The sequence below is a fragment of the Pipistrellus hanaki genome (assembly GCF_964339955.1).
Source record: "Pipistrellus hanaki genome assembly, chromosome: X".
Lineage (NCBI taxonomy): Eukaryota > Metazoa > Chordata > Mammalia > Chiroptera > Vespertilionidae > Pipistrellus > Pipistrellus hanaki.
Genome location: NC_140524.1, coordinates 8,682,908 through 8,702,387, shown reverse-complemented (window position 1 = coordinate 8,702,387; position 19,480 = coordinate 8,682,908). Strand labels below are relative to the sequence as shown.

The 19,480-nt window shown below is 42.9% G+C and overlaps 1 protein-coding gene across 1 annotated transcript in view; it reads right to left on the bottom strand.

The window, feature by feature from the left end:
• The window catches only part of KLF8 (KLF transcription factor 8), a gene marked incomplete at its 3' end in the record, with an annotated part of 76,776 nt that extends 59,442 nt beyond the window's left edge, over nucleotides 1-17,334 (bottom strand). Inside the window, exon 1 of the mRNA XM_084871130.1 lies at nucleotides 16,752-17,334. The remainder of the gene's footprint in view (nucleotides 1-16,751) is intronic.
• Between the last annotated feature and the right edge of the window lie 2,146 nt (nucleotides 17,335-19,480).

The window sequence follows — 19,480 nt, the reverse complement described above, 5'->3', positions numbered from 1 at the left end:
ATAGTATTTTAAGTCTCCCCAAATGATTCAGATGTGCAACAAAGGGGGGAAATCACAGCATTAGAGTCATGTTTCTGCTCAAATATTGAGCCACACCAGCTGAGCATTTATGTAAAATTTTAATGCTTCTTCTTACCATTGCAAGTGATTCAAATGTGCAACCAAGGTGGAAAATCATGGCTTCAGAGGCATGTTTCTATAGGATCCCAAGGTAGTTTAGTTCAGGTCAGTACTCCTGGCTTAGTAAGATAAAAATTAGTCTATTTCAAGGACACAGTATAATTCGGTCATCTATTTCTTGGAGGGAAAAACATTCTTTCATAACAGAATCATTATCATGACTCTAAGAGATTCATTCAATCACTTGTTCATTTGCTTAGATTAGGTTTTGACTTAAGGTAATGTTGAAACTGGTTTCATCTTCTATCCAGACCACTGGCACTGCTACATCTAGTGGCTAAGGACCACAGTAGGAAGCAGTGATGACCAGAGCTGGTGCATGCACACTCAGCTGTGGGTGCCAGCTGAAAGTGCCTGTGGAGTAGCAGGATCCAGTTTCAGACACACACGTAGCGGTGGGGTCCATGACAGGCAGCAAGGATTGGGGCCAACTACGGGTGAAAATGCAGCTTTGGGGGCACTGTTAACTCAGTCTAATGTGACTATTGGGTCTCACCATGAGCACATGGCAGCAGAGGCCAATGTTGGGAGGCAGGCCAGGGGCATGTCGGTGCACAGCTAGAAGGGCTAGCCCTAAATGTGTGTATGTCAGTGGGGGACAGTAGCAGGGATCCAGGCTGTAGTTTTACACTTACACAGCAGCAGAGGCCTGGGCTGTCTGCCAGTGTGGGTTCCAGTTTGAGCAGGTGGAAGAGGTTTCCAGAAGGGACTCTGCTGGCTGGTGTTTACAAGTACAAATTCTTGTGGGGCATAAATCCAATGAAATAACGCAGGGCATCCTTAGTAGCCATGCTTGGCCATTGGTTTTGTTAGTTTAGAAAACTGCTGGGGTCATCTGCAGAGCAGGTCAGTAGGAACCGTGGTCACTCCCACTGTGCCATTGATACTGGTATCCCCTTATTTTCTTCCTTGCTCTTAGCCATTTCTATGCATTTCAGCTTTCTTGATCTCTGAGTGGGGTGAACCTTCCACAATGTCAATTAGGGATGATGTCTTGCTCACTACTGCAACAAGGTGTCTGGTACTTGGTAGGCACTTACACAACTATCATATCTATTGAATAAATGACTAGGCCCTTAAAGTCAGGAGTACTAGAAGAAATTGTATTGCGCAATGGTTAGGTTACTGAACCATTGGGTTTGCAATCTAGCTTAGTTATATGATTTGAGCAAGTCACTTAATCTCTATTAGTCTCAGTTTTATCATCTGAAATATGAGGATAATAGTTGCAGTTGTCTCTTAACATTAACTGAAATAAAGTCATTAATGCATTGAGCATAGAACCGTGCCCACAGTAAAAGAAAAAGGAAGGAAGGAAGGAAGGAAGGAAGGAAGGAAGGAAGGAAGGAAGGAAGGAAGGAAGGAAGGAAGGAAGGAAGGAAGGAAGGAAGGAAGAGCATTAAGTGTTTGCTCTGTGGCTTAGAGGACATATGTAAATATTTAGTCATAGTGCCATTGTAATCATTAGTCCCTGTAGCTGGCTCAGTGAGGATCTTCCAAAGAAGCCCACATCCTAATCCCTGGAACCTATGAATATGTTACTTTATATGGCCAAGGAAACTTTGCAAATGGGACCTAATTAAGGATCTTGAGATGGGGAGATTATCCTGGATTATCCAGATGCTTCTTAGGTAATCAAGAGTCCTTGTGGGAGAGAGAGAGAGGAGTCAGAGAAGATGTGACAACAGAAGGAGAGGTCAGAAAAATAGGGCTATGAGCCGAGGAGTATGATTAGCCTCTAGAAGCTGAAAAAGGCAATTAAATAGATTATCCACTAGACATTCCAGAAACAATGCTGTCCTGCCAACACCCTGATTTTAGACTTTCTGACCTCTAGAACTATAACACAATAAATATGTGTTGTTTTAAGCCAAATTTGTGATAATTTGTTAAAGCAGTAATAGAAAATTAATAGTGTTTTTCAATGTTTCTTGCATAAACATACAAGTGATTGCATGAATCCCTTAGAGTCAGGATGATGATTCTGTTATGAAAGAGTATTTTTCTCTCCAAGAAATAGATGACCAAATCATACTGTGGAATGTCCTTGAAATAAATAGACTAATTTTTATCTTACTCAAGCCAGAAATACTGACCTGAACCAAACCACATTGGGCTCCTTCAGAAACATGACTCTGAAGCCGTGATTTTCCCCCTCGGTTGCACATTTGAATCATGTGGAGAGACTTAATACACTATCAGTGCCCAAAAGGAACCCCAGACCAATGGCATCAAAATATATGCCAGTTGGGACCCAAACATCACTATTTTTAAAATCCCCATGCCAGGTGTTTCCAAAATACAGCCATGATTGAGAACCACTGTTCTAAATTTTTTAAAAACAAATCTATCAAAGTCCTTAGGCTGTCTTCACCCCTCCAAAGAATCATCACACACACCACTCATTAGCTACCCAGACTTGGAACTTTTTGAAGCCTCAGTTGCTACAACAAAATATCACAGAACTGGGTGGCTTATAAACAACAGGATTTTAATTCTCAGTTCTAGAGGTAGAAATGTCCAAGGTCAAGGTGTCTTCCTAGTCAGGTGAAGGCCCTCTTCCAGGTTCATGGTTGGTACCTTGTCCTCACATGGGGCAGAGCTAAGGATCTCTTTAGAGTCTGTTTTGTGAAGCACTCATGCCATTTTTTTCATTAGTTTTTTATTGAGCACCTATTATGTGTCAGAGTCTCTAATCCCATTCTTGAAGGTTTCACCTAAATGACATAAGTACCTCCCAAAGTTTCCACATACTAATGCCATTACTTTTGAAGGTTAGGATTTTAACATAAGGATTTGGGGAGGTCACAAACATTCAGACTATAGAATAGTCAGAATTTATATATCTTCATCCCCACCCCTGAAATACATAGACCCCCCCATTCCTTCTCTCCCCTAGAGCTTTGCCTACCCCCATAGATTTAGCACGATCTTACATAGAACACCCTCAATAAATATTTGTTGAATTAACCTGACAGTGTCTGTTGCCATTTTGGTCTCTATCACCTGCTGTGAGTGTCATAGAAAAGATCCTTCCTTGGAAACTGTGAACTCCCAACTCACATCTGTGCCAAATAATCTTGAACAATCAATGTGAAACATATGTTGAATCTCTGGAAAGAAAGGATGTCAAGGCCAATAGCAGAGTTACAACATGACAAAAAATGCTGGTACTTGTTTGTAAGTACTAGTACATTTTAAATATAAATCAGTTCAATCTAACTCAGGTCAACAAACACTGAGTGGCCAGATTATTATGATCTCTGAACGCATAATAATCTGTCTACTCAGTGTATATTCTATATAATAAAAGGCTAATACGCAAATTGTCCCCTCAACCAGGAGTTCGACCAGCAGGCAGGCCAGCCAACCGCCCATGTCCCCTCCCCCTGGCCAGGCTGGCTGGACCCCACCCATGCACAAATTCATGCACTGGGCTTCTAATATATATAACACTTAGTGGCCAGATTATTATGTGTTTGGAAATCAATAATCTGGCCACTCAGTGTATATTGAGTGCCTACCATATCATAGCAGGGCACTCTGTTAGTCTTTGTAGAAGGGCTTAGATATCATCGCACCCTTGAGATACTTTCAGTCTAGCAAGGAGGGATGAGGCAAGTATATTTATAATTGTCAGGCAAAAAATAGGATAAATGTCACAAGGGAAGGGGATCAGGAAAGGCTTGGATGCAGGCTTTACAGAATTTTTAAAAATTTTCCAGAGGGCTTAGCTACCTGGAAGTGGGGGATACTGCTGGAAGATCAAATAACTATCACTTAGTGTGACTGTGCTAAGAACTTTTATGTACTAGCACACTTAATCCTCACATCCCCATGAGTTAGGTACAATATCATCATCCTGAATTCTGAAAGGCTAAACAACTTGCTTAAGGTCCTACATAGAAAGTAGAAGTAGGACCTGAACCCAGGTTTTTCTACTTACTCCAGTGCCTTTGCTCTTTTTTAAAGAAAATAATTTTTTTTATTGATTTCAGAGAGGAAGGGAGATGGAGAGAGAAACATCAATGATGAAGGAGAATCATTGATCGGCTGCCTCCTGCAACACCCCCTATTGGGGATCAAGCCTGCAACACAGGTATGTGCGCTTGACTAGAGTTGAACCTGGGACCCTTCAGTCCACAGGCCAACCCTCTATCCACTGAGCCAAACCAGCTAGAGCCAGTGCCTTTGCTTTTAATCACTACACTATGTTACTTTCCTTGATGCTCTAACTGACCCTCTAACTGCACATACTGCAATCATTCACTTGGAAATCTCCTCTCTGTCAGAAATGACTCATGACAACCAGCTCTTCTTAGTGACCCATAGAATTCTCCATCATGTGTGCCATATGTTCATCTAGCCAAATTCTCAGCTCAGGAGGTCCTCATGCAGATGGCCAGTCTTTGGCAGACAGGGTTGCTCTGGAACACCGAAGAAAGATATAATGACTATTCTTGGAAAGCCAAAATATGACTATTACAAAATCAGAGTCTAGTGGAGTAGTTGTGTAAGCTGCATTAGCTGGATAGAGAAACTGATTATTTTAAATCATGCTTTTTTTTCTTTTAAAAAATGTATTGAATTTATTGGGGTGACATTTGTTAATGAAATTATAATATATAGGTTTCAGATGTACAGCTCTAGCATACATCACCTGTATATTGTATATCACCACTCCAAATCAAGTCTCTTATCACCATTTATACCCCTGTACCCTCTTCTGTTTCCCCTCACCTTCCTTTCCCTCTAGTAATCGCCATACTGTTGTCTGTGTCTTTGAGGTGTTTTTTGCTTAATCCCCTCATCTACTTCACCCAGCCCCCTAACCCCTCATCCTTCTGACAGCTGTCAATCTGTATGACTCTGTGAAAATAACATTTTTAATTAAATTTATTGGGATAAAATCTATATATATATATAAAAGGCTAAGTGACCATATGTACATCAGACGGTCCATCTGTGACTGGCCGATATCCATGATGCGCACTGGCAATTTAAAAACGTTGACTTGTGCATTATTAATAAATCACAAGGACAAACTCTACACAGAGTAGGAATATTCTTACATGAACCTGTTTTCAGACATGGTCAGTTATATGTTGCTTTCTCTCCAGTTCAAAGGGTGTGTGATGTTAAAGTTGTAAATACTTCATCACAAGGGAAATTAGTCAAGCACTCTGAAAGTGTTTTTCCTCTTAATGTGGTACACAGGGAAATATTAGAATAAGTTTAATCACTTTATCAGTCATTGTTTGCATCAATGTTGTTTTTATATCATGTTTTTGTTGTTTATTAATCAATTTATATATTATTTTCATATATATTTTACTAATTTTCTTTCATCTCTGACACCCCTATTATAGAGAAAGGGAAAATAGTGATATTAAAATATTTTGTATTTGAATTTTATAATACTTTATTATATATACTAATTTTTTGCAGTCAAGTAATTACCGCATGAATCTTTCTTCTAATTAATTTCCTTTCAATGTACATGAATCCATACACCAGACCACTAGTTGGTTAATAAAATTCTACAAGCTTCAAGTGTGCAATTCTATGATGCATCTTCTGTATATTGTATTGTGTGTTCACCACCCAAATCTCCTTCTGTCACCATACACTTGACCCTCTCTACCCTTCATTATACCCTTATCCACCTTCCCCTCTGGTAACCACCATATTGTTGTCTGTGTCTATGAGGTTTTGTTTCTTAATTTCTTGCTTTCAGTTTTCTATCCCACATATTAATGAATTTTAAAGCCACATGCAAAAGAATGAAGCTAGACTGCTGCTTGTCCCCATATACAAAAATTGGCTCAAAATGGATCAAAGACCCAAACATAAGACCTGAAGCAACTTTCAAGTATTCATTACAATATTACTAACTATTATCATGCAGTGTATTACATCCACGTGATTTATTGATTTGATAACTGGAAGTTTATACTTTTTGACCACCTTCACCCATTTAGCCATCCCCCAAACCCTGCTTTGGTAACCACCTATCTGTTCTCTGTATCTATGAGGGTTATTTTTAGATTGCACATACAAGTGAGATCATATGGTATTTCTCCTTCTCTGTCTGACTTATTTCATTTGTCAGAATGCCCTCAAGATCCACTTACATATTTCCTTCATGTTATGGCTAATTATACATATACTAGAGGCCAGGTGCATCAAATTCATACACAGGTAGGGTCCCTAGGCCTGCCCAGTGATCAGGGCTGATTGGGGCCTTCTGGCTGCTGGCCAGGGCCTCCCTTCCTCAGCTGCTGGCTGCCAGCCAGGGCCTCCCTTAGTTCCACACTGCCCCTGGTGGTCAGCACACATCATAGCAAGTGGTGGAACTCCTGGTCTCTTGGTTAAACTCCCGAAGGGACACTTTGCATATTAGCCTTTTATATGGAGAGATTCTTTATGTATTTATCTATCAATGAACACTTAGATCGTCTCAATGTCTTGGCTATTGTAAAGAATTAAATAATACCACAATGAACATTAGGGTGCATTTATCTTTCTTTGAGTTAGAATCTCAGTCTCTTCATCTGTAAAAAAGAGAGAGAGAGAGAGAGAGAGAGAGAGAGAGAGAGAGAGAGGGAAAGAGAGAGAGAGAGAGAGGTCAACCTTGGTCTTCTTTAGAGCCATGCTACACAAAATGTTATCCACACAACAGTATCTCTATCACCCAGAAATTTTTTAGAAATATAGAATCTCCTCAGGTCCTACCCTAGACCTTCTGATTCAAAATCTGCATTGTAAGCAGAATTGTAGTTGATTTATATACATTGAAGTTTGAGCAGTACTGACTTAAGTGAAAGGAACATGAGAGAATCTGTATAATTTCATCAGCAAGTTAAGGAGGCAAAAGTTGGGGGTAGGTATGAATGGGCAGTTGAAAAATATTTTAAAATCTTGGATCAGTTACTGTGGGGATGGATGAAAGGATGGTAAAGCAGCCAGGATTTTCCCTCTGAGATTGGAAAGCATGAGCTTATAGTGAACCCAATCCAAGTACTTTTTAAGGGAGAAGAGAGAAGATAGCAAATATGTGTGTACTACCATTTACTGACTGAACATTATATGCTCATTACTTTTATATGTTATGTAATCATCATAACAATTATCAGATAGGTATTGTAAAGAATTTAGAGCAGTGTCTTGCACATAGTAATTGCTCAATAAATGTTAACTTTTATTGGCATTTGCAATAAATGCTGTCTTAACCTGCCAATTAAAGGAGCTAGAGGCAGGAGAGAGAGGATCCAAAGTAACAGAACCATACGCACTTTATTGCAACGTTAACTTGAATAAAGAGGAAAGAGAAAGCAACCCAATGTCTGCTCAGATTTCAAATGTCCTAAATGTAACTTCTCTTTCTAGGAAGTTTCCTGGCTTTGGCTCTGAGTTCTCTCTTTGCACTGAAGAGTGTAGAATATTACCCTGGCAATAAGCAACTCTGCTTGAGGAAGTCGGGATAATTCTATTCTATTTATAAAAGGCAAGGTGAATGCCAGAAGAGGCTGCAGGACTGGGGCAGAGCTTGAATTCCTTTGGAAGGAATCCATCTCATGATCTTGAGAGAGAATAGTTTCAGACTGGGCAGCTTACTTCAGTACTTTCAGGAGTGGGGGGGGGGGGGCGACTTCCCTCTCAACACCCTCTAGGACTAGCAATCCCTGCACCCCAAAGCTCTGGGCTGAGAGTGGAATCTTTCTATATTGACTGCTACTTTTGTAAGGAGTGTTAGGAAGGGAACTTTGAAGTCATTGAAAAAAAAATCATTGAAACAAGCAGTGTCCAAAGTCTCAGCTGGGAACCACAAAACTTGGAAAGCTCCTTTGCGTCAAAGGAATCCAAGAAGAAAAACACAGTAAATCCCCGTCATCCTGTCTAATTCGAAAGCCCAGGCATTACACTTATGAATGGAACTTTGGCTAATTCTTCAGTCCTAAGCACATCACCATTAGCTGCTCTCCTTTAGACCTGCCTGCCTTTTCATCCGGGGCTATTAACTCTTTAAGAATGCACTCACCAGGCCTTATTCAGTGGCCTAGAGGTCATTATAATGATGAATAAGGTGATTTTAAGCTACTGGAGGAAGGAAGTCCCGTGGGATTCAAAGTGCGAAAAGAAAGGCAGGGTAGGGTATTCTGGCCATTTGGGCCTCAAATTGCTTTGTAATAGGAACAATGTGGGTGTGCTGAACCCTACACGCTCCCAAAATAACAGGTCTAAACCTGGCAAGCAGGTCAGATAGGCCAGGCTTACAGTAGATTCAAAGACCTCCAAGAGAACACGAGAAGCTACCACAAAGTGAGCAGAACCCAAATAATACGTGGTCCAGGGGACACATTCGGAAGTGTCTGCTCCACACATAAGGGGCCCCTTCTAACTCCAACCTGATTTCTAGATGTGTGCCCCCAGTTTCTATTACATAACCCTAGCCTCCTGGGCCAGAGTTCGCTTATCTCGGGGTAGGCAACTGACTCGATCAGTGTCCATTCCCTGTGACTTGGCAATTGGTACTAAGCCAGCCAGTACCTTTCTAGGAGACTGAACTATAACATATGAACCTAGGAGATAACGAAGCTATCTCTTGCCCACCCCATGCTCTCCTCTACTAAAAGAGAAAAAAAAAACAAAAAACACAAACTTATATGCAGAGAGAACCAGATAGGAGACACAGAAAAAAAGAAGTAAAAAAAAAAACAAGCCTGAGTTCCCAACGACTTCCAATTTCCAAAACCCCGTCCATTCCCAAGAGACGGTCACATTCCTCTTGTGCTTAAACTAGCTCCAGCTGGTTTTGCCTTTTGCAACGAGAGGAGAGAAATGAATAAATAACATGTCGAAAGGGGCAGCTGCTGCTCAGTTCCTGGTGATTGTCACCACGCAGCAGTATAGGCCCAGTGATGCAAAATATTTCAAGTTTTTCAAGAAAGTTGCAAACCTATATTTTACATCAGGGGTGGGGACCCTTTTTCCTGCCAAGGGCCATTTGGATATTTATAACATCATTCGAGGGCCATACGAAATGATCCACTTAAGAATTAGCCTGCTATATTTGGTCAAACGTTTAATTAAGTCACCCCTTAATGACTTGGCAGGGCCAGACCAAATGATTTCGTGGGCCTTATACAGCCTGCAGGGCAGACATTCCCTACCCGTTTCACGTGAAAAATTCCACTTATATACACCGGTAATGAAACCAAATTTTAGAAAACATGGTCACTAGAAAGTATATCGGTGGCCTCCATGTGGTTTGTGGACCCCTGAATTGTGACCTCCGTCAGCAAACTTCCTGTCTCACCTGCTATTTCCTTACTTCCTAAATCTTTCATCTATTACTGTATTTTTCATGTATATCCATTTGTGCACTGTCTTACCCTGATATTTGGGCCCACCTTGAGCTATTTCCTTTTGGTCTTGCTGACTAGCTCGCTAAACATATAATGATTAAAAATGTGGATTGCAAAAGCCCAACTATCTGCTGATTATGAGCAGAATTTTCCCAGTTTCCTAGATTTGAAGATCTATAGTTTCTCCGTTTATCAAATGGAAACAATAAATCCAGTGCTTAGAGTAGTACCTGTCACACTTGTTATTGTTCTTTTTTGTCGTTGTTATGAATATTGTTTGAATGTCTGACTAGCAGCCATACTATTACTCTGGCCTCCCAGAAAGTACAGATCTCACCCTTTCCCCCTGATTGCAATGACTCTTGGGGTTCAATGAGCACTCAGGTTTGTGTCTACCTTCTGGCCCCAGAAATGTTTCTGGTCTCTGAGGAATGACATGGTGCTAAAGATGTCTCTGGTTTATTTAGCACATGAAGCAGCTGTTTATGTAATCCCTAAGGTTTTTTAAAGTAAAGAATGACTTTTGGGGAAAGTGCTCTTAATACGGTGCCTATAAAAAACAGAGGCTCCTTTATTTATAGTTGTGTCCTGATTCTGTCTACCTTTCCAGTCTTTTTTCCTGCCACTGACCCAGAACACCGTTATGCTCACTATTTCCAAAATACACCACCTCTCCGGAACCTCCATTCACTTACACATGATGTTCCTTCTATCGCGTCCTTACTTTCGCTACTTGCCTGGAAAACTCATATTTATCTTTCAAGACTCAAGCATCACTCCTCTGGCAAGTCCTCTCTGACTCCTTGACTCCCAGGGTCATCCACATCTTTCCTGCTCATGTTAATGATTTGCTTACTTGTCAGTTTCCAAATCCCTCCCTCCTTGAGTTGATTCAGCCTTCCTGTAATCTTCAGTATCTTTAGCAACAAAATGAGTAAAATCCTATGATGAATCTACACGCAAAACATGCAAAGGGCTTCACATGTGAACAAATACTACTTGTGTGGTAGAACTTTGTCTCCCAGCTGAGTTCAAGGGCAAGGTTGAGGTCTTATATCTTTGTATCCTCAGCCTGTGGCACAGAGCTGACCACATATAGAGTTCTCAGGGCATGTATGTTGAAAAAGCAAATAAGATGAATGAAGGAATGTTGCTTCTCCCTTTCAAAGCTATCTGCCTTATAGATGTGGAAATGGTCAATGTATAGTCAGGTTTAAATAAACCAAAGCTACAGATCGCATTCCGCTACAGCAGGAAAAAAACAAACAAAAACAAAACAAAACAAAAACACACAAAATCTAAACGCCTCTGAATATTTTCTGCTCTACTATCATGCCATCACTGACCAGCAAAAGTGCCCCCAGCCGAAACAGATTTGGCTCAATGGATAGAGCGTCGATCTGCAGACTGAAAGGTCCCAGGTTCGATTCCGGTCAAGAGCATGTACCTTGGTTGCGGGCACGTCCCCAGTGGGGGTGGTACAAGAGGCAGCTGATTGATGATTCTCTCTCATCGATGTTTCTAACTCTCTATCCCTCTACCTTTCTCTCTGTAAAAAATCAATAAAATATATTTTTTTAAAAAGTGCCCCCAACTCAGGGAACAACTTTCCAAAGAATATAATATGGTCCATTGGAGCATCAGGTAACACGAGCTAGATAATAACATTCTTTGAAACCTGGTAGTTTCCCTGAGACACTATAGAGGAAGAATAGTGGCATTCCTGGTTTTCCAGCAGCTGATTTTGCCCCACCTATATTATCACCAAAAGTAGAGTTATCTAACCTCCTCCCTTCCCTAGCCCTAGTCCATTTCCCTCTTGGCCCACATTGTATTGATTCTGTCTTTGGCTATATGATTCTTTCTGCTTAGAATGTCCTTTCTCTTCCATTCTGACTATCCAAATCCTACCTACCGTATTTTTTGGACCATAAGACGCACTTTTTTCCCCCCCAGAAGTGGGGGGGAAAAGTCCCTGCGTCTTATGGTCCAAATATAGCCTACACATATACTGTAAAAAAAAAGTTTTTTTACTTGCCCGGCTCTGTGTGGTCTCTGTGTGCTTGCCCGGCTCTAAAATGGTTCTAAATGCTGCTGTTTACTTTACAGGGTTGATTACATGTGTTTATGACTGTGATGTTGGGTTTTAATGCACATAAAATATTTTAGGACACTATTTGTTTCAGAATCTTTTTTTCTTCATTTCCCTTCTCTAAAAACTGGTGCGTCTTATGGTCCGGTGCGTCTTATGGTCCGAAAAATACGGTATATTCTTGAACAAGTTGCTTGATTTTTTTTAAACTTACGAATTGTTTATTTCTGGGATTCCCCCTCCCCCTTTTATTGAACTTATTGGGGTGGCACCGGTTAACAAAAATCATAGTTTCAGGTGCACAATTCCACAACTGCAGCCACTGTGGAGAGCAGTATGGAGGTTCCTCAAAAAAATTAAAAATGGAACTGCCTTACGACTCAGTGATTCCACTTCTGGGAATTTATCTGAAGAAACCCGAAGCACTAATACAAAAGAATATATGCACCCCCAGGATCATTGTAGCATTATTTGCAATAGCTTGATGTTTCTGTGCCCCAATTTCCCTTACTGGAAAACGGGGGAAATAATAGTATATAGTGGATAGGATTGTTTTGTTATATGAATAGATACATGTAAAGTGTATATAGAGGGCTGAGCACACAGTAGGTATTCAGTACATGTTAATTATATACTATATATTAGGTGGGAATGTTTGGCTGGGTGAGAGAATCCAAGAAGAAAAAGAAATTGAAGACGAGAGAAGAAAGCTGTTGGAACAATTTAGAAGGTATGGGAGAGAATGGATCCTCTTCTACTTACTGTGTGACCTTCGGGAAAGTACTTTCCTTTTCTGTGTCGCAATTTCTTTGCTATAACATGGAGACGACAATAGTGCCTACCTCACAGCATTATTGTGAGGACTAAATAAAATGAAACGTTCTTCCCTACTGGGAAGGACTTGGGAAGAATAGCTTAAAAGAAATCTTGAGGGCAAAAAGACTGAAAGTTTTTTGTGTTTTTTTTTTTAAGTTCCAACTGAATACTTTTCACAATTTTATGATGGAGTAAACTGTTGTGAAGTTTTCTTTAAAAGCTTAAATATTTTTCTAGTGCTAATAAATTTATTGTGATTTTTTTAAATTAAAGTGCATTGAAGAGGCTTTTTATAGTGAAGTAGTTTCAAATGTGTATGAAACCTTTCCCAGGTAATTGTATGATACAACAATGGTTAGTATGAAATTAAATTGTATCAGTTGACATGAATACAGCAATAAGCTCACTATGTTTTACCTTAATAAAAAAATGGAAGGAAAAAAAAAGAAAAAGATTCTATATAGCCCTGGCCAGTTTGGCTCAGTGGATAGAGTGTCGGCCTGCAGACTGAAGGGTCCCGGGTTTGATTCCGATCAAGGGCACCTACCTCGGTTGCAGGAGGCAACCTATTGATGTGTTTCTCTCACATCAATATTTCTCTCTGTCTTTCCCTCTCTGTTCCACTCTCTCTAAAAATTGATGGAAGAATATTCTCGGGTGAGGATTAAAAAAAGAAAGAAAGAAACATGCTATCTAAAGGATAAAAACATAAACCATATTGATATTTCAGAGTAGAATTTTAAGTAAAATAATTGTTGATTACTTATTTTCTTTAAAAATGGCTTTTACTCCCACTTCTAGGAATATATCCTAAGAATCCTGAAACACCAATCGGAAAGGATATATGCACCCCTATGTTCACAGCAGCACTATTTACAATAGCTAAGATCTGGAAACAGCCCAAGTGCCCATCGGAAGATGAGTGGATAAAAAAGCTGTGGTACATCTACACCATAGAACGCTACACAGCTGTAAAAAGAAGGGTCTCTTACCCTATGAGACAGCATGGAGGGACCTGGAGATGCTAAGCAAAATAAGCCAGTCAGAGAAAGACAAGTATCACATCACATGATCTCACTCATATGTGGAATTTGATGAACAAAATAGCAAAATAGATCCAGAGACAGAGAAGGATGGAAGAGACCGAGGATTCTCAGAGGGATGGCAGGGGTGAGGCGGGGGGGGGGGGGGGGGGGGGGGGGGCGTTGATCAACCAAAGAACTTGTATGCATAACCATGGACACAGACAATAGGGTGGTGAAGGTCTGAGGGGGTGGGTCAATGGGAAAACGAAAGGTGGACATCTATAATATTTTCAACAATAAAGGTTTTCTAAATGGCTTTCACTCGGTATAAAAATCAAAATCTTAGTAAAGTCCTATATGATTAGGCCCTCTATGTCCCTCTGACCACATGTCCTACCATTCTCTTCCTCTCCACTCCAGTGATACTCAGTAGATAAGAGCGTTTGCCTGCCGACTGAAGGATCCCGGATTCCATTCCCTGAACACATTCAAGCCTTTGCACATTCTCTTTTGTGTGTCTAATACCCCATTTCCTCAGGTATTACGGCTAGCTCACTCCATTTAGGTATATTTTTAAATATCACCAAATAAGAGAAATTTTGTTTAACTGCCCTATAGTAAATATATCTCCGCAACCCCAATGCCTTCTATTCTTTTTCCCACCTTATCCCCACCCCACAAATACCTTTATTGTTTATTGGCTTTCCCCTCCACCAACACACCCTCATTAGATGACATTCCCCAAGTTTGTGCAGTGATGACACAGAGTGGATTCCGACTAAGTATTTGTTCAATGAATTAATTAAAGAACATGATACCACAATGCACCTTGTGTTGATAGCTTTGCTTATCACAGCGCCTCGTCCTCAAAGGCTGAGCAACAACCAGGAAAGAACTCATACCAAAGTAAATGTACGGGCACGCTGGTCTAGTCTAGGCAAGAACAGCCTAGGTCACCAGATACGGGCATCTGAGAAGGGAACTTGAAGGTCCAAATTACTTCTATTTCTACGCTCTACCACAGAGAAAGCACAAAGTACCCTTTTTACAAGTATCCCCCCTGACACCCCTTTGCCTCCAAACAGATAGAACTTCGCCGCAATCCCAGGAAGCAGAATGAATGACAGCAAACAATTTCCGTCGCTCTGGGGAAGCCACTAGAAGTTCTTGGAAAGGATTTCTATTGCTTGCCTGTGAGTCGTTAGTGGGTTCACAAACCTTTCATTGTCCTAGGAAGAAAATAACCATATTTCAGCAGTGGTATTTTATGAGAGCTCCGAACTGCCTAGCTCCCATATCCTCCAACCAGAAAGTGTCCCAGAGGAAAACAAGCCAATAGGAACACAAAGGGCCAATCGAACATGAAAATGGAAGCATACCTGTTCCTAACATAGTCCATGCATACCAACTGCAGGAGGTTGGGTATGGCACCAACACATAGCTGCTTCTCCACCCTCCATGCAAGGGTGTGGATAGCAGACTTCAGTGGGTGTGACATGTACAAGTGGTTCTTGGCTCTGTGTCAAGACTGTACTCCCACTGACGAAAGTAAGGAAGAGTGCCAGTTGAATTTATGTTTCCTTTGTTTATAGGAGCCCATAGGCCAGTGACTTTAGGGAGAAATACCTATAAGCGAGGCTTTCTTTCTTTTTTTTTAAAATCTGAATCCAGTGGACTCAATGATATGACTGCCCACAATAAGATGGCTTTGCGGGTTGGAAAGTCAATGGAGGAGAGAGGGGATGGAGGAAGGTGCTTTACTGAAATGTTGCCTAGGAACCCAGAACTAACACATGCCCTTGATGGGAGTTGGCACTGGGATGCAATGAAACCCAACACATGAAAGAAGGGAGGGGCCCTGTGACTTGCATTTAATACCAGAGACAGCTGAACTGGTCGACTGCAGAGCCCTGGGAGCTGTGGCATTCCATCCGCCGAGCAGAAACTTTCAGAGTGAAATGCTAGCCCTACAGCCTCAAACAACACGTTTTCATCTCTTTCACCTGTGGGGTAGCATTAGGCCCCACCCAGTCCTGCCACTCTCCCTAAGCAGAGGGATGAGACAACATGGAAGAGATGTCACTGGTCCATCCGACACCTTCAACCAAGTCTCCACCACGCGGATTCTTTATTTAACATCAGGAGGGAGCTGGTGAAGCCCTTCTCCCCAACTCAGTCCTCCTGACTGGACATGGACGTGGGAATGGCAGGTCATCCAAGGTGGCCTTCGCTTCCTTGTGGAAGCATACCACCCTTGGCCTTTTGCATGCCATTTAGCCTGGAGTTCTTATCTCCTTCAGCTGCCTCTCCCAGCTACCTGCGCTTGGGCATATGAATGCCTCGTGCTAAAGGAAAGGCAATAAATGGTAACCACTGGAACTTTCAAGGGATGGATGCTTGGTAAATGCAGGAATCAAATTCAACATCCATCCCCATATCCTAAGAAGGAACCTTGGCCACTCATCTGCTAAGAAAGGAGTCAGGGACACCGCTCTACATGGTCTTGACATATTAACAGATAGCGCTCAGCAGATGGATCAGCCCCAGGCACTGAATGTAGCATTCAAGAAATATGTGTAGAATGAATTCTTGTTTTCTCAAGTCATCTGCACTGCCATGGCACCTCCTAGGAAACAGAACATTTTTCCATCCACCTAAAACTGCTAATTGACTGCAGTTAACTAATGCAACTTAAGGGTTCACAGGCTGATCATCAGCTGGGTATGAGAACCAAGTTTGGAGGTTGGTATGGGGGAGAAAAAGCCCTCCTGCCCATGCCAATATCCCCCAAGCTCATAGTGTCACAGCGAGGCGAGTCCCTGCCGTCCTTCTCGAAATTGAATTTCCAATACAGATTTCCCTCAGTTGAACGAGTGCACTGTCCCTTTAAGAAGCCAGGCAAGATGGAGCCCTCCCAACTCACAGCTAGAGGCTTTAAGCAACCTGATAAGGATGCTGGAGTGTGACAAAAAGAAAGAACTCCTGGAGAGGGTAAGTCGAGGCTCCGATGATCCGAGGGGCCATCGAGGCACCAAACCATACAAACATCCAACTCCGAGCGCGCCTATGCCACGGGGTGGCAGCTCCCCTAGCGCCACCCCTCCTCCCCTTCCCTCCCTTTCTTACCCCACCCTGCTCCACCCTCAGGATCCTCCTTGAAAGAGTCTCCTTCTATAAGGTGGCTCCTTCGCCGCCCAGCGGAGACCCCAGGGAGGGGGGGCAAATGGAAGGGGGGGAAAGGGGTAGGTAGGCAAAATGAAAGGGACTTACTTTTGGATTCTGCGCCTCCGGAGACATCCTCTCCTCCCAGCCTGGGGCCAGGGCCAACGGACGGGGCGGGGCTGGGGTTGAGCTGATGGACTCGGGGTCCTCACTCCCTCGTACTGCAAACCTAGTTCAGTGGGGGGTTAGAGGTAACGGGCACCGACGAGGGCCGGTGGACACACTCGATTTGAATGCTCTCCAAAGGAGACAGAAGGCTTGGGGAGACTTGACCGCGGGTGGGAGTGGAGGTGAGCTCTAAAAGCCCTCCTTTTCCTCCCTTTCGGACTAGCTCTCCCCGCCCGGCATTAAGCGATAATCAGGGGCAATGGTTTTCTTTTTTCTTCCTTTTGGTTTCTCCCAGCTGCCGGTCCCAGACCCCACCCAGCGGCTCCACCCCATCCACTGCTACACATTCTGTCAATCACCAGCCCCTTTAAAGCTGCATCGCACAACTTGGGTTTTCGGCCGTCTTTGGCGGGCACACCGAATGCCGGGGCTCCTGGCCTCGCCTGCAATGCCTCTGACCTTTCTGCCGAGTTTAGGAAGGCCGGCCTTAGTTGCTAATGGAGGCTTCCCCTCCCCCTCTGCCCCGAAGCTTTCACAGTCCGCTCCACCCAAAGTCCTTCCGGGCCGGCCAGGCCACGCCATGCTCTACCCCCTTCTATTTTCTTTACTTTGTTTCTGGTCAAAAAAAAGAAAGAAAGGGGGGGGGGGAAGCGGTTCCTTAGGCTCCAGATAGCCCAGAAAGTTTGTGCAGCGCCCTCTCTGGCGCCGCCCACTTCCTTACAGTTTCTGGACTGAAGTGGCTCCAGCCCAGCAGATCCCCTGTCTCTGGGGCCTCTTGGTTTGGCCTGACTCGGTATATTCAAGTCTTCTCTAAATCTCATCTGTGTGAAGGCTCCATATTTCGGACCAGAATAGGGGAAGAGAGAGGAAGGATTCCCAGAAATGTGCTTCATGCCTCGAACTCACCCAAAACAGCAGCCCCACCCCACCCTCACTGCCCACATAAGCACAGAAGGGTCGTGACGTGCCATCCCCACCTAGAGGAACTCCAGAATGACCCGTCAGAAACCACATGCAATACCTTTCTCCATTCCAGTGCATGATAAAATACCTGGTTGCTCAGGGCAACAATCACTGAGCCATCCTCGACATCTGACTCTTTGAGAAATCCTGGTGGCTCTATCTTAAAAATCAGAATCTGGCCGCTTATCACCATTGCTGCTGCCGCCACCCTGGCCCCGCCACCATTTTTACATTCAGCCCCTGCCTACCTCTTGGATTTGACTTATAAAAGCCTTGTTCACTCTCTATTAGCCACGCTGATCTTTAAAAAAAACAACACATTTTATTGATTATTTTTACAGAGTGGAAGGGAGAGGGATAGAGAACTAGAAACATCAACCAGCTGCCTCCTGAACATCCCACACTGGAGATGTGCTCACAACCAAGGTACATGCCCTTGACCGGAATCGAACCGGGGACCTTTCGATCCACAGGCCGACACTCTATCCACTGAGCCAAACCCATTAGAACCACACTGGTCTTTTTGTTCCAATATGCTCTGTCCGACCTCAGGGCCTTTGCACTTCCTTTTATTTCTATGTGGGTCTACCTATGGTGGGCTGCTATATTGTTTCAATCTCAGGGAAGCTTTCCCTGACCACCCAAATTAAAGTAAGTCCCATGGCTCAGGTACTCTCTGTGACCTTATCCCATTTTGTTTTTTAACACAACACTGATCACAATCTAAAACATTCCCACATGGTTGTTTGCTTCTGTGGTAAAGTCCCTCCCACTAGAGCATAAGCTCAGTAAGAGCAGAGACTCCATCTGTTTGTTCTCTGCTCTAAACTCAGAACACTGCCACATAGTAGGGGCTCAGTTAATATTTGTGGAAAGAATGATGGAAGGTGATATCTTCTAGGATATATCTGGGGGTTATCACTTTTTATTAAATATCCTATATAATAAGAGAGGAATATGCTAGTTATCTGTTACGCCCTGAGGTGTAACGACCAACCACATAACATCTGGATCACGAATCTGCAGGAGGGTGGGGCAGTGAGCTACAAATGGGCCAGAGAGCTACAGGAGGGGGCAGGGCAGCGAGATATGAGGAGGGGAGGGGGAGAAAGGGGCGGGGGTAGTAGCTACAGGAGGGCAGTATAGCAGGCAGAGAGCTACAGGAGGGCGCAGCGACCTACTGGCACAAGGATTCGTGCGCAGGGCTACACACACACACACACACACACACACACACACACACACACATATATATATATATATATATATATATATATATATATATATATATTGATTTCAGAAAGGAAGGTACAAAGGAGAGAGAGAGGAACATCAATGATGAGAGGGAATCATTGATCATCTGCCTCCTGTACATCCTACTTCCCTTGTGGGGATCGAGCCCACTACCCAGGCATGTGTCTTAACTGGAAATCGACACTTAACCACTGAGCTACACCAACTGGGCTGTTTCCACACCTTCTTGCTGTCATACATAGAAGGGTGTGTCCACCACATACTACCCCCAGATGACCTGGCCTCCTCACAATAATTCCTCAGTTTTTTTTAGGGCCATGGTGGTTCAGTGATACCTTTGGCAACCACTAAGACATGTTAACAAGCCACCCTGAGGGTCAGCCCAGGTGCTGGGCATTTCCTTCAGGTGTGCCACACTTCCTTTGGGGGCTGCCTGTTCTTTTTTTATTATT